This window comes from Coffea arabica, chromosome 10c (genome assembly GCF_036785885.1).
Source record: "Coffea arabica cultivar ET-39 chromosome 10c, Coffea Arabica ET-39 HiFi, whole genome shotgun sequence".
NCBI classification, from domain to species: domain Eukaryota; kingdom Viridiplantae; phylum Streptophyta; class Magnoliopsida; order Gentianales; family Rubiaceae; genus Coffea; species Coffea arabica.
In genome coordinates, this window is record NC_092329.1 from 32785704 (window position 1) to 32801579 (window position 15876).

At 37.2% G+C, this 15876-nt stretch overlaps 1 long non-coding RNA gene across 1 annotated transcript; it reads left to right on the forward strand.

The window, feature by feature from the left end:
- Positions 1-7461: 7461 nt before the first annotated feature.
- Positions 7462-8700, forward strand: LOC140015605 (uncharacterized). Its single transcript, XR_011822246.1, has 2 exons — positions 7462-7828; positions 8193-8700. It is a non-coding gene; the product is annotated as an uncharacterized lncRNA (long non-coding RNA).
- Positions 8701-15876: the final 7176 nt, after the last annotated feature.

Here is a 15876-nt window from a genome sequence, read left to right on the forward strand (position 1 = left end):
TATCCCATAGATGGTCAATTGAATCGAGCTAGCAAGGGCATGGTGGAGGAAAATTGACAAGTCATGAGGACTGTTTCTGAGGAATCACTGAGTATGAGACTCTTGATTCCGATATATTCGAGTATTACCATTACTGATCTGATTGGTGTTTGGGCCCAATAACGAGAATATGAGGTGGACGGAAATTGGAGAAAAGTGGAGTCTACGGCAATGGTTACTTTTAAGTGTTGACGGAGAGTCAACGAGGTAAGATCAAGCACGGCAAAATAGGAGAAAGGCTCTTGAGAGCCGTACGTATCCTTTTAATCTTTGTTGAAATGTGGTGTTAGTTCGGCTCACTTTTGGATTGAGTAACTTTGTGCTTATGTGAACTTTGTTTACTTGCGTGATGGTACCTCATTGAGCGAAAGCCCACTCCGTTGTCTTTGTTTTCCTTACAGAAAATAACCTTTTGGGGACTATGGTGTTTGGAAGCATGAGTTGAGCTAGTTTATATATTCTTTTGTATAGCTCCTCAATGGTTAGAAAAACCTTAAATGTATCTTGCTCCAACATTTCCTTTTTGAGTTGTAAGTTTGCAACCATGTTTATATATAAAGGTGTTTAGTCATGTTCATGTGTTACTTTGGCCCGGGCATGTTCAATCTTTAGGGCTATATAAAGGTTATTGCATTTGTTTGAGGTTTCGGATAGGTGCGGCATTCAAACGTGAAAAGAAAAAAAATTAACGGGAAACTGTACAGCAGAATCCGGCCGGATATGTGGCCGGATTGGCAGGGGACTTTGAAAAAAATTTGGTTTGCTCTTTGGCTTGAATCCGGCCGGCAATCCAGCCGGATATCCGGCCAAGTTCTGGCGGGATTGTGACGTGGCAGACACTATTCCTTTGCGGTTCCGATTTTCATTTTTTCATTTCGCGATTGTTGAATCGTTTAAGCGTGCTAATATATTTCGAAACATTTTAGATTATGTATAACTGTCTTAGTAGTCCTGATGAGAGTTGGGCAGGCAGTTCGCTAACCCCTTTGGTACGCCTTAGGGGAAGGTGGGGCTATCATAGTTGGTATCAGAGCTTAGGTTAGAATGGCTTAGGCAAGTTTGAACTTTGTTCCTTAGGACCTGTGAGGATTGTGTTAAGGCGCCGTTAAGTGTGATTATATTGTCTAAGACATGAACACCTTCACTAGAGCCATAACAGGTCCCGATTTTTCTGAAGTTTTAGAAGGTACAATTCTTGTATTTCACCGATTTGCGAAAGTTTTAGTAGATCCTGATGCTACTCATTCTTTTGTCAACCCCAATTTCATGTGCAGAATTGATATAAAACCTGCTAGTTTATCTTATGATCTGGAAGTTGTACTCTTACGAGGGATCATCGTTTGATCACTAGTATGGTTTATAAGAATTGTGAAGTTTGGGTAGGAGAGAGAAAATTGTTAGGGGATTTGATAAACCTGTCCATTAAGGGGTATGACGTAATTCTAGGCATGGACTGGTTAGTTCGGTATAATGCTCAACTTGATTGTAAGAGGAAAATAGTAGAGTTCTGTATTCCTGGGGAGGCGACCTTGAGGCTTGATATAAGGGGTAGGTTAGCATCATTTGCATTGATCTCGGGTATTCGGCTTAGGAAATTACTAAGTAGAGGGGCGCAAGAGTTCTTAGCCTTTCTTATCAATACCCCCACTGACAAACTAAAGGTAGAAGATGTACCAATAGTATGTGAATATTCGGATGTATTTTCTGATGAGTTAGTAACCCTACCTCCGGAGAGAGAGAGATAGAATTCAAAATTGATTTTTTATCAGGGACGTCACCTATCTCTAAAACTCTATATCGGATGGCACCTGCTGAATTTAAGGAGTTAAAGTTACAGTTACAAGACCTCTTAGAGCGAGGGTTTATTCGAGAGAGTGGATCTCCTTGGAAAGCCCCTGTGCTATTTGTAAAGAAAAAGAATAGGAGTTTGCATATGTGCATAGACTATCAGGGGTTGAATAATTTGACGGCTAAGAATAAATATCCACTACCCCATATCGATGAGCTATTTGACTAGTTGCAAGATGTAGTGGTCTTTTCAAAGTTAGATCTCTTACAGGGGTATTATCAATTGTTAATTAGGAAGGAGAATATATCAAAAACTGCTTTCAATTCGATATATGGGCATTATGAGTTCGCAGTCATGCCCTTTGGACTGACCAATATCCCTGCTGCCTTCATGGATTTGATGCATAGGATTTTTAAACCCTATTTGGATCGATTTGTAGTGATATTTATTGATGACATCCTTGTCTACTCAAAAACTCGTGAGGAACATGAGCAGCACCTAAGAATTATCTTGCAAACCCTAAGAGAACATCAGTTGTACGCCAATTTAGTAAGTGTGAGTTTTGGTTGGAGAAAATTTTTTTCTTAGGACATGTAATTACCCAAAAAAGGCATTTTTGTCAACCCGGCGAAAGTAGAGGCCGTGACTGACTGGAAAAAGCCAGAAAACCACATGAAGATTCGTAGCTTTCTAGGGTTGGTTGGGTACTATTGGCGTTTTATTAAGAACTTTTCCAAACTTGCCGGTCCCTTAACTGATCTGAGAAGGAAAAATGATCGTTTTATGTGGGATGCTAGGTGTAAAACTAGCTTTCAAGAATTGAAGAGAAAATTAACTATGGCACCGATTCTAACTCTGTCTAACGGAATAGATAGTTTCACTATTTATACTGATGTCTCGCAGGAAGGTTTGGGGTGTGTGCTGATGCAAAACAAGAATGTGGTATCTTTTGTCTCTAAGAAATTGAAACCTCACGTGCAAAACTACCCAACCCACGGCCTAGAGTTACCTGCAGGGGTTTTTGCTCTGAAAAAGTGGATACACTATCTATACGGGGTAACTTTCGAGGTTTACTCTGATCATAAGAGCTTTAGATACCTCTTCTCGCAAAAGGAATTGATTATGAGGCAGCGACAGTGGATGGAATTTCTGGAGGACTACGACTGCACCATTAACTACCATCCGGAAAAAGTTAACGTGGAGGCCGATGCCTTAAGTCGAAAGGCTCAAGTTGCGGGGTTAATGATTAAGGAATGGGATCTGTTAGAATCGGTTTGTGAGTGGAAACCCTATCTTGGAAGTCATAAGGTAATTTTTTGTAACGTTAAAGTAACGTCCACTCTACTGGAGCAGATTAAAGAGGTCCAGAAGGAAGATTCTATGTGTAGACACCAAATTTTAGGGGTTTTTTTGTTTATTTTTATTTTTATTTCTTATGTTAGTTTTTATTTACTTTGAGTCTTTTATTTTTATTTTTATTTTTAAGTCATTTTAGCATAGAATTTATCAGAAAAGAAAATCATTCACAAAAATATGCTTTAGTTAGTCTAGATTTAAGTTCATTGTTATTTAATTAAAAAAAAAGGAAGAGAAAGAAGAGAAAAAGGAAAAATCATCAATCAAACACAATTTTTTTGTTAGGCATTTTATTTTATCTTTTATTCCTGGGTTTCCTCATTTTATTTGATTTTACTTAAAATGTTATTTTTATTATATTATATATTATAAAAAAAAGGAAAAAAGCAAAAACGTAAGAGGAAAATTGCAGCTTGCAGGAAAGAGATCCAATGGCTCAAGTTCTGATACAAAAACCCATCCTCACCTTTGAGGTGAGGGTTTTAGGGACCTGGGGTTCTTATAAATAGTAAGAGTAAGCTGCAGACAGGGGGGATAAGGAGAGGGGACGGCTGAGAAAAGGCGGGGGAAACAGAAGAACAAAAAAAAGGAGAGAAACCGAGATAGAGCTAGGGGAGAGAGAGAGCAGACTGGGGAAAGATGTGAGAGAATCTGGGTGGGAGTTAGATTGAAGGAAAAGGAAGAACTTTGCTGCTGGGATAGAGAGCTACGGGAAGGTTTCTTCATCAGAGCCTGGGGTTGATTTCTTCATCAAACTCAAGCTGAGGTTTTAGATCCAAAGGAGGTAAAACAGGTAACCTTCGGCCCATTTCTTGTTCATATCACTTCCCATATGAAGCTCGTGAGTATGGCTAGAAGTTGAGAGAGACAGTTTACCTGCAAGTGTATCATTTTGTAGCAGTTTCCTCGCATGTTACTTGCATTTTACAGTCAAAAGCTATTTTCTTTAGTCGATTGTTTGCTTTCCTTTGTCGTCTGTTGGTTCTGTCTATGCTTCATGTTGACTGATGATTCTTCGCTGATGAAGTTATATTGTCTTGTGGGATTTGTTTCATATATGTTTCAGCCGAGTGACAAATTGTAGAAAGTTTTCACCTTTACATGACTTTTTGCCCTTACCTTGCATGCTCTTGTCCTAGAAGCTTTGTTTATCAGTTTGGTTAGTTTAATTGATGATCTTGAGACTAGTGGATGATATTTTATAGTCTTCTTTTGGAGGTAAATTTGGACAATTATCGATGGGGTTTCTGACTAATAAACAACTCATAAAGAAATTGCAGAAGCTTCCTTGCGGTTTGTGAAGTCACGGAAAAGTTTCCAGTTAGCATGTTTGATCCTAATTTCGCGCTTAAATCCAAAGGTTTTACGTTTGCAAAGCTGAAAACAATGTTGGATAAACCTTTTTGTCTGGTCTTAGAATGTTTTATGCCTAGAGTTGCGCATAAAAATCTGCTGTAGCAAAGTTTGAAGCTCTCGTTTGTTGCAATAGCCTTGGCAGATTTGTTCCTTTGCTTATTCAAATTTTGGCTTGTTCGAAGCTTGTGATTTCTTTCATATTTGGCTGATATTTACATATAAGCCTTCATGATTGCAAGATGTTGTCTCGAAACTCCCTGTGCAAATATCTGGTACTTTGTTTGCTTCATGGTCCGAAAGTCGAAATGTTTTCCTCGAATGTTTTGATTCAACATCTCAAGTGAATGTTGTGCTTTCTTTGCTGTATTCTTTTTGTTTCCTCGCTGTTGAAATTGATGTTTGGAGATGTGTGTGGGTTTGGTTACTAAATGATGAGTTATTGTTCAATCGTTCGGTATTTCATTCGCGTGAGTTGAAGCTGTAACGCTTGCAACAGAAAATTGTAGAAAAAAAAGCCATCGAGCATGATGCATGAAAATTTTCGAAAATTACACGATCCCCCTCTGTCCCAAATTTCCTTGGTTGCATGTCCAAATGTGTGCTCATGATGAATAGAATGCATGTTGAGGTTACAAATTTCCTGAGTTTGCTGATAAGATGCATCCGCAAGTTGCTTCTTTTGCATCTTTGCTGCAATTTTCACACCTGTTGCATGTTAAAATCTGTTGGGGGGTAGGTAGTAGTATTTTGGGGTAATGGAAACAATAGGTTAAATATCTTAGCACTGGGGTTTGGTGGATGAACCGATAAGCTTTGTTTGCATCACTTCGCATGATCATGTCTCGGTTGCTCAAGAAAATTGCAGCAAGTTTCACTTTCGGTTGCTGAAAATTTTCATTTATAGGCAAATGGTTTCAGTTTTCATTTGTTAATTGGAGTGTTAAATGTTTTTAATTGGAGATGATTTGAAGTTTTTGTATGAGCTTTGTTTGCCAAAAGTTTACATACAATGGTAGAAGCTTGCAGAAGAATCACACTAGCTGCCGAAGGTTTTTGTTGCAGAAGCTTGTTTCGTGACCTTTGCATGCAAAATAATTTCTACAAATTTCACTTTAACCCCTTATTTTCTCCCTAATACTGCTATGGCCCGAACAATTGAAAAGTCAATCAATAGGACCTCAAACTTTCTTTTTCTTTCAATTGGGTCCTCATTTGGATAATATGAGCTGTTTAGATGTTTAAGTGTTTTTATTGATTCAATTTCATTATTCTTTGTTAATTAAAATGATGCATTGACCTTTTCTTTGTATTTTTGGAGGGTAAATAAGTGATTCACTTCATTAGAGCCCCAACTCAAGAGAGGTACACCTTATCCCTTATTTTTTACTTTATTTGACTCTATGTGCCCTATGTGACTTTACGTGTTTGATTGTGTGCCTCTTGAATGTTTTTTTATTTATTTCATTTATTTATTTGTTTGCTTGATTGGCATTAGTTTTGTATATTTATTTATTTTTTTAGTTCAATTTTAATCATTTGAAAGGCACTTGAATGCCAAAGTTGTAATAGCTAGGTTATTTTATTTATTTTATTCCGTTTCCCCTCTTAGATTGTAGTAGGCTTCCCCCGAATGTAATATATAGGGCTTGTGTGTTATGTGCTTGTGTGTGCCTATGTGTTTAATTGCTTTCCCTAGGTTTTTGGCATCTAGATGAGCATGCTTATGTGTTACTTGCTAGGTGAAACTATGCGTTTTGCATGTCTATTTGCTTTTTTAGTATTATATCTGATTATGTGTATGGAATGCACGTTACCGTGGCTAGTCCAATGCTAGTCATGGTCTTCCCCTCGAGCTCACAAGTCCAATACTTGTGAGAGAGCATTAGTAAAGGGTTAGTCCAATGCTAGACCCTTAGGGACCTCTCACGTTAGATCATGATTGTGTGATAAAATCACTTCATCTCATGCATATTTTTACTTTTTAGGGTCTTTTATCATGTTTTGCATGACATCCCTCCTTATACGTATATCCCTTCCCCCATATTTTCCCTTATATGTATATTGCTTACCCCTTTGTATGAAACATGACATTAGACTTGCATTTCATCTAAGCATTAGACCTAGATTAGTACATTTGCTTGGTTAGACTAGGAAACTCCCCTTGAGTATGAGATATGGACGAGTTTGGCTTTCTAGCCTTAGCACGCTCGTATTCCCTCTATAAGAGGGAAAATTGAGTCACGACCATTGTAGACACCAAATTTTTGGTGTAATTTCATTTACTGTTTATTTTTAGTTTTTTTTATTAGTCGTGTTAGTTTATTCGGTTTTTAGCTTTTAGTTTATAGTTTTATTTTTTATTTTTAAGTTTAGCATAGAATTTCTTGAAAAAAAAAAAGAGAGGGAAAAGGAAAAAGAAAAAATGGAAAAAGAAAAAAATGGAAAAATGGAAAAATGAAAAAAAGGGGGAAAAAGAAAATGGTTCACAAAAATACGTTTATTTCTCTTAAATTCAATCTTTTGGCATTTTGTTTATTTTTGTTAATTTATTTTGAAAAAATGAAAAAAAGAAAAATTAAAAATGGCCATTTTTGTTTAGTTTTTTGTTTAAAATTATTTTTGTTTTGTTATTATTATTATTACCTGGTTTGTGTAATTTTGTTATTATTATTATTTATATTTTATTTTATCATTTCTGTAATTATCAAGTTGTTTTAAAAAAAATTAATTAAAATTAAAAAAAAATTACCGCAGCATGCACGCTGCAATTTTTTGCAGCGTGCAAGGTACAACTTCAATAGCCATCGGATGGCTGGATGGAAGAGGGAGGATAAGCTCTTTATTTTTCACCATCCGAGAGAGGGTTTACGGATTGGAGCTCATATAAAAGGAACAAGAATCAGCAGCCGCAAGAAGGAGGAAGGATAGAGAGCACGGCTGAAAGGAAAATTCTGAAGAAAAACAGAAATCAGAGAGAATAGGCATCAAGTGACGGCTGCAAAACCAAAAGGAAAACAGCAAGGAAGAAAAAAGGGAGTGAACGGCAAAAAGAAAGAAACAAGAGAAAGGCTTGCGAGGAAAAGGGGACAGGGATAATTGGCGGCATAGGTTCTGGGCAGAAGAAAGGGCTGGGTTCAGAAAAGAAAGAGTGAAAGAGAGAGACCAAAGAGGGGAGGTCAAGAGTAGGAACGAAGCAGCACCAGAGGAGGAGGAAAACAAGAAACCGAGGGAAGTCTTGTCAGCGGGAAACCAAGGAGAAAGCCGGCAAAGGAAGGTACCGGAGCTGAGGTAAGAGACTGAAGTTTTCATTTTTTTCCATCATTCACCCGAATCCAGATTCAAAAACCTCAGGTCTTTTCTTTAAAAACTGGTTTCTTAGCTTCTCCGTTTTCCCTTCGTGACTGAGTTGGGTCTCGCGTTTTGTTTCCTGTTTTGTTATTTGTGTCACTATTGATGTTTCAACCGTTACTGAGTTAGGGGTTTGCTGTTATCTCTATGGCTTTAATCTTGTCTATGGAGTGTGTATCACCAGGTTTTGATAGGAAGTGAGTTTGAACTATTGGGTTTTCATGGGTTTTGCTGATCTTCTGGGTTGATTATATCGGATAAAATTGTAGAAAGTAGCCAAAGTTTGCATTTTTCTGTTTTTCAGATTTTCTGGGGGAAGGCAGGCAGTGGCTAAAACTATGATTTTATTGTTTGACGCAAAGTAATTTGGGTTGAAGATTTGGGTCATTTGGGTGAGGTATCTACAAGTTTCATCGAGGCAAATAAACGTTTATAAACATGCTGGAATTGTAGAAAGGAAGTTGAGCAAGTCTGTTCTAATGTTGCGTTGGTCGCTGCTCTTCTTGTTCTTGTTGTTTGTTTGGGTGTCGGGTTATGGTTTGGCATATATTTGTGCATACAAGTCTGCTGCAACAAGCTTGAAGTTGGCTTGTTGAAGCAGCGTGGAATTTTTTCTTTTGATTGCCCAAAGCTCGAAGCTTTCTTCTCTTAGGTTGCTGAAATTTGTTGTTCAACTCTTAGTATTTATTGCTACTCCTGGATTGCTGTGTCCATTATATGCTCATGAGAAATCTAATGAATGTTAGGCTGCAAGTTTTCTGTGGTCTCTGGAATGAAAGCTCAAATGGCCAAAAATTTTCCAAATTGCCGCATGCTCTCTCTTGCGTTTTTTTAGTGCATAAAAATGAGACTTTGTGTTTGAAAATGGGATGAATGCTGGGTAATGTTGTTGTTTGGATCCAAATTTTGTTGGTTTGGCCATTAGGCAAGTTTGTATGGCATCCAAAATTCACCAGAAATTTGAACCCAACATGCTAGAGTTTAGGTGAGGCGGCAAGAAATGTTTTTCTGGTTGTTGTGAATCTGTTGAGGGGAATGGATCTTGAATCCTTGATTTTGCATCATTGTATGGTTTGTGTTAAGTTGGGTCTTATGGGATTAATTGATAGGCTTGCACGTTTCCTTTCCTTTTATGTCCACGGCTGTTTTCTTGCATGAATGAAGGCCGAGAATTGCAGAAAGTTTTCCATGTTTTGCATCATTTCTTTTCTGTGTTTTTTTTTTTTTACTTGTTTGAATGCCAATTTGTGTGTTGTGTTGCTTAACTCAAAGTGTGGACATTGGGTTGAGAAGGTTTGATTGAAGTTTGTGCTAAATTCGGAAGGTTGTGTTTAAAAGATGAAATTGCCGCAAGCTTGGAAGCAAAAGTCAGCAGATTTCATTCTTTTTAGTTGCAGATTTTGAAGCTCTTTACGTATGCATGCATGAAACAAATTCTGAACTTTGCACTTAAACCCCTCAAATTTCCCTTTGGCTCACTATGGCCCAAGTAATTTGAATACTTAATCAATTTAATCCCTCAAGCTTCTCCATGTTCCATAAAAGCCCAAGCATGTTCTCATTTCTTTACAATTAGGTCCTAAGGTGGGTGTATTTTGAGTCATCATTTGGCCTTTCATTGTTTTTGGGACTTTTGAAGCTCTTAAATTTTTCAATTGGTTTTATTTGGTTGATTAATGGTTGCTATTGAGTTTTCAAAATGCATGTTTAAATCATTCGTGGACCCTTGTTCATTCTTGGACCTTCAAAATTCCATAATGTTTGTTTGGATCTTGTTATTTACTTGGGGAACTTTTTGTGTTTTTAAATGTTTCAATTAGGTTCAAATGGTTGAGTAGTGCTTGCTTTTGGGTCTTTAATAGACGTTATGCTTGGGGTTTGGATGATCATGCCTTCTGCCTTGGTCTTTAAGTAGTTTTGACTTCATTGAGTTGCAATTGAGGGAAAGTTTGATGTTTTGGTGGATTCAAATTGTTTAGTTTATATCTTATCACTAAATTGGTGCATTAATCTTTTGTTTTTGGTGATTTTAGCCTAAGTTAGTCTTTTCTTGGGTGACTCTAGCCAAGTTGAGTTTGTTTACTTCCTTAGTATCACCAACAGGGAGGTATAATCTCTTTTACCCCTTTTGTTTCTCTCCTATGTGGACTAATGTGCTAATTGAAATTTGCATGTCTACTTGCTTTCCTAGCCTCTCCTTATTTCCTTTCATTTATTTCATTTACTTTTGATTTTTATTAATGGGGTATGTGTACACCTCTTGGCTTGTAATAGATAGGGCGTAGCAAGTAATTTGGTCCATTTTCCCTTTCCCCTTTGTTTTAGTTAGCAAATGTAATGGTTGCATGCCTATGTGTTACGTGTTACTTGCTTTATTAGGTTTTGCATCTAGTCGAGCATGTTAAGTGTTACGTGCTACGTGTTTATGAGCGTTTGGCATGTCTACTAGCTTTCTGTAGTGTAGATGAATGGAATGGATGAATGTACGTTTCCACTCGTCCAACGCTAGTCGGAATTCATAGAATGGGCTAGTCCAACGCTAGACCCTTAGGGATTTCCCCTCGTTAGTACATGTTTGCATGTTCATTACATGTCATGCATTTTTTTAGTTTTATCATTTTGCATGCTCCTCGATTCCCCTTTCCCCTCACTTTAGGTCTTACATCTCATGCTAGTTAGGGTACATTTGCCTGAAGAGTCCCCTTTTGATAAGGGAAACGAGCGAGTGTGGCTACTCGATAGCCTTAGCACGCTAGTTTTGCTTTCTAATCAAAGGGAAAATCGAAGTCGAAAAGTTAGGAGTCATTCCCATACCCGACCTGATGCATTCCTTTAGGTTCATTCATTCTCATTTATCACTTACTCATTTTTTTTCAATTCACATTTCCTCATCACTTTTCCTTTCCTTAGTGTTCAATTTGATTTCTACTTCACAAAATTGCACTTAATTACACCTATATGCACTTATCATTATATTTCATACACTTGCACACAAACACTTGGATTTTTTATACAATTTCACACATGCACCTTTTCATACACTTGCACACAAACACTTGGATTTTTCATACAATTTCACACGTTCACCTTTTTATACACTTGCACACTTGCACTTTAGCCATCATTTGCATTAATCGACCTCTATAAGGTTTTCCTTTATTGGCCGCCACAATTCATGTGGTTGGGACCAAAAACCTTACAAGAGACATTTTAGAATTTAGGTTTGCATTTTTTCCTTCTTTTTGCATTCATGTAGTGCATCCAAATGTAATAAATTCTTTGGTTAAAACAAGAAAATCTTTGATTAAATCATGAAACTAGCCTTGGCTAGGTCAAAGGGGTGCCTTGGATTTTATCCTTGCCTTCCCCTTTGTCAAATGTGACTCCCGAACCTTTTTCTTTGGTTTACGTAGACTAGGAGTCGTTTAAAAAGGGTTTCTCACTACTTTTTCCTATTTTTCTTTAAAAATACATTTTTTAGGTGACTTGGTACACCTTAACTCATTACCAAGTGGCGACTCCGTATTTAGTTTTAAAAACCCTTTTTAAACTATAATTTTGGGTCAAATCGTCGCATTCTCAAAACCCCATTTAGACCCATTTTTCTTTTAAATCACGATTCATTTTCCAATCACAAAATACATTTTTAAATTAATTTATTTATTTATCAAAAAATGGGGCGCGACAACCATTAGTTCCCCGTACCCGACATGATGCATTCCTTTATGTCATGTATATTTGTATATTATTATATTTCTTTTCTTTTCTCAGAGTCTCATATTTTTGAATTACTCATGACCTCTCCAAAGAGTCCACATTGGGCATCACAATCAATGTGATTGGCATCAATTAAGCTTTGAAGAGAAATTTCGACCCCCTCCGATACCCTCTTAGGTCTAAGGTTTGCATTCATATAGTACATCCAAATGTGATAAACCTTAAGGGTAAAATAAGAAAATCTTTGACTAAATCGCGCAACTAGCCTTGGCTAGGTCGAAAGGATGCCTTGGATTCTTATCCTTGCCTTCCCTTTCTTCAAATGTGACTCCCGAATCTTTTTCTCTGATTTTCGTAGACTTGGAGTCGTTTGAAAAGGGTTTTCTACTTTTTTTCTTTAAAAATTTATTTTTTGGTGACTTGGTACACTTTAACTCTATACCAAATGGAGACTCCATTTTTCATTAAAAAAAAACCCTTTTTAAACTATATTTTGGGTCAAATCGTCACATTTTCAAGTCCCATTTAGACCCATGTTTTTCATTTTCTTTTTAAAATCAAAAAATTCATTTTCTAATCAAAAATTGAATCAAAAGCCTTTTTGTCTAAAACTCGTCTTTTATTTTTCTTATTTTAAAAAATGGGGCGCGACACTATGGTACGGAGTGGAGGGAGAAAGCGGAAAAAGAAGAATTGTCAGATTTCAATCTAAGTCCCGAGGGAGTTTTGAAATACGGAAACCGAGTGGTGGTGCCAAAAGATGAAGTGTTAAAGAAGGAGATCTTAGAGGAATCTCATCGGTCCAAGTATACGATCCATCCGAGTAGTAACAAGATGTATCAGGATCTAAAAGAAGCCTATTGGTGGGACAACATGAAGAAGAAAATTGCTGAATACGTGCAAATGTGTCTCATCTGTCAACAAGTTAAGGCGGAACATCAAAAACCATCTGGATTATTACAACCCCTTGAGATACCCGAATGGAAGTGGGAAAACATTGCAATGGACTTCGTTTCAGGTTTGCCGCTAACACAACGAGGACATGATGTGTGACAGCCCCACTTTCCCCTAAGGCGAACCAAAGGGTTCGGCGGACTGCCTGCCCAGCTCTCGCCGGGACTCAGTCGATCACTTCAAGCAACTATAAGAATATCTAACCACGATCCAACTTAAAACAAAACGTATATACAATAATATCTCAAGAAGAAGTACAACCGTCAAATATACAGAGGTTCTCAAATCACCATACAACCAGCCCGTGCCAAGCACTAGGGCGAGAACCGTGACAAAAGAAAACCAAGGGCTAGACCCAGCTAGTCTATACCGGCTCTCATCCTTGCTCGCCTTCCCCTGTTAAGGAAAACAAACTAAAGGGGTGAGCTATAAGCTCAGTGAGGTTCCGAACACATAGGCAACAAGAAGTTCAATGCATTCATTACATGTTACCAATAATTCAAATACAAAAGAAAGCGATAAACACATTCATTAAAAGGATACGTGCTCACAAGGAGCCATTAGTTCATTCATTCGTTCATTCATTCTCCTTTCGTTCCCTTATACCTTCAATCATTTGAAATTGCATTTGTATATAAGTAAAACCCTCATTCATTCATTCGTTCATTCATTCATTCACCATGCTCCACCAACCTACAAGGTAATACTCGAGTATACCAAAACGTTCACCCAGGTCCCTAATCGCCCGACCGAGTCCGCTTCTGGCTCGAGACGACCGGTAACAAGGGGCAGTGGCCAGTTCAGCCAAAAGGCTTACATTCATGCACAACTAACATTTCAATCGTTCAATCATTAAAATTTCACAACCATTTAGGCTGAGTGCGATAAAGTACACACTCGCCTCGAAAACTCGTTTTGGCAATCATTGAAAGCATTTAACATGTTATCAATCATTCATACAAGCCATATAATCATGAAACATAACAAACAAGGAACACTCACCTATACACGCAAAATAACGTCCACTTCTCAATCACCAATGAAACCTAAAAGTAAACAAAGAACACATTACAATCCATCTAGCATGACGTTTAAAGTGTCAATAGAGCATATGGATCCGTGGACGGAAATTACTAGGGTTCATAAACCAACCGTGAAACCAAACTCAAAAAAGTTATGAAATTTCCGGCAGAAAACACTTTAACCAACGACAAATCGAAATCCAATAAGGTAAGCTAAAAAGTATTGTTTCCGGAATCGTTTATGTAGCTCAAAATCAATAGACTATATGCCTTGATGAAAATCATGAAAAGGTGGTAAAACTATCTCACTTTCACTCTTAAAACTTCACTTAAAAGTTATTCACTTGTGGCCGAGAGAACCCTAGGTCAACCTCTATATTTTGGTAAACAGTAAGTAAACGTTTGGAATTTCAACCCAAAGAGGTATTAGGTTTTAGAATGGTAAAATGATCATTTTATTTGCCAAGCGGAAATATACACGTTCAAATAGGAATTTAGCCCTCGGCCACCTTTTCAAAGAGTTGGTAACATTTTCAGTAAATACGTCCAATTCGTCACAAAATACATTCGCAAAAATCACTTTAACTTGCTCAAATTACAAGAAGATAAACGGACGGCATGTCCCTTGTGTTTACCTATTTTCCAGCCATTAATGGCTTCATTATTTTCCTCAAAATAGTCCCAACATCTCATATAGAATAATCTCATGTCCAAAAGCCATTCACTAGGCTTAAAGTCATATAAATACAAAAATAAATACAAAAATCAAGCTAGAAACATTTCCGGATAAAACAGTTTTTGACATCATTTTACGGTTTTGGCACCATTGGCGCTACGATTATCGGATGAAGGTACAAGACACACCGTTTCGAAGCTAACAGATAGGACTACAATATTGTAGAAGGTCACTCAGTCCAGTTTGCAATGTATCTAGGTCAAAATTGAAATATACGAAACCAGAATCTCACAAACAGGTTGGCTAACCGCACAATCGTTAAACAGCAATAATTCAGACTACCGAAGTCCGATTGAAGTGTATCTTATGGTGTTTCGAAGCTAAAACACAACCCTACATTTCTTATGAAGACCTCTAAGTCCAAATCATGCATTTTCAAGATAAAAAATGGAAAACTACACAAAAACAGAATTCTGGGCGCGAAACAGGTTCCATGGACAGTCAAGGGTATTTTGGTCATTTCACATGCTACAGTGGTTGGATAAAGCTGAAATTTTGTATGAAACTATTTTATACTATTGGCTACAACTTTCATGTTTTTGTCAAAATCTAATTCACTAGGGATCATGGTGAAACGTCACGGTCCGATTGGGTGAAAAGACAACCCTGTTCGCTGAACTCCTACCTAGACCAGTCTGCGTATTTCCATCTTATCTCAGGTTACCGAGCTCAGATTGGGCTGAACATTTACAGGTAACTAGAAAACATCATTCTCTACAACTTTTATGTTTTGTGCTAAGGCCAATTCAGCCTCTAACCTGGTCGAATGGAAACAGGCAGAAAGGGAAAAAAAATGGACCCTAATCTGGAAATTCATGCATTCATGTGCCAATTTTCCACAAAACAACATCTAAAACAACTAAAAACCACTAATAAGCAATTAATTGAAGTAAAGAGAAAGTTTGTAAGCAAGGTACCTTGACACCTCAAGAAAGATAATAACTTAGGGTTTTTCTTTCACAAATCCCTCCACTAGAAGCTTTAATCCTCCTTAATAAGTAACTTTGATGGAGTAATCTTCACTTTTAATGGTTGGAAATCAAGATTGGAGTAAGGGATTGAAATACAAGATGAAGGATTTCCTCTCTTTTCTCTCCTCAAAATTTCAGCCAACAAGGTGAAAAATGAAGAAACATTTGGTCAAAATGGATGTTTAGTAAAGTTAAGAAAAGTTAGTCAAAGTCCCCATCCAATGGTTTCATGACACTTGTCCCTCTCATTAATGTCATGCCTAACTTTTTTTTCTTTCTCACACCTATCCACTTGGTACCTCTGTCGCGCCCCATTTTTTGATAAATAAATAAATGGTTTTTTTTTAAAAAAATGTATTTTTTTGATTCAATTTGTGATTGGAAAATGAATTGTGATTTAAAAGAAAAATGGGTCTAAATGGGGGTTTGAGAATGCGACGATTTGACCCAAAATTATAGTTTAAAAAGGGTTTTTGAAATAAAAAAATCGGAGTCGCCACTTGGTAATGAGTTAAGGTGTACCAAGTCACCTAAAAATGAATTTTTAAAGAAAAAATAGGAAAAAGTAATAAGAAATCCCTTTTAAAC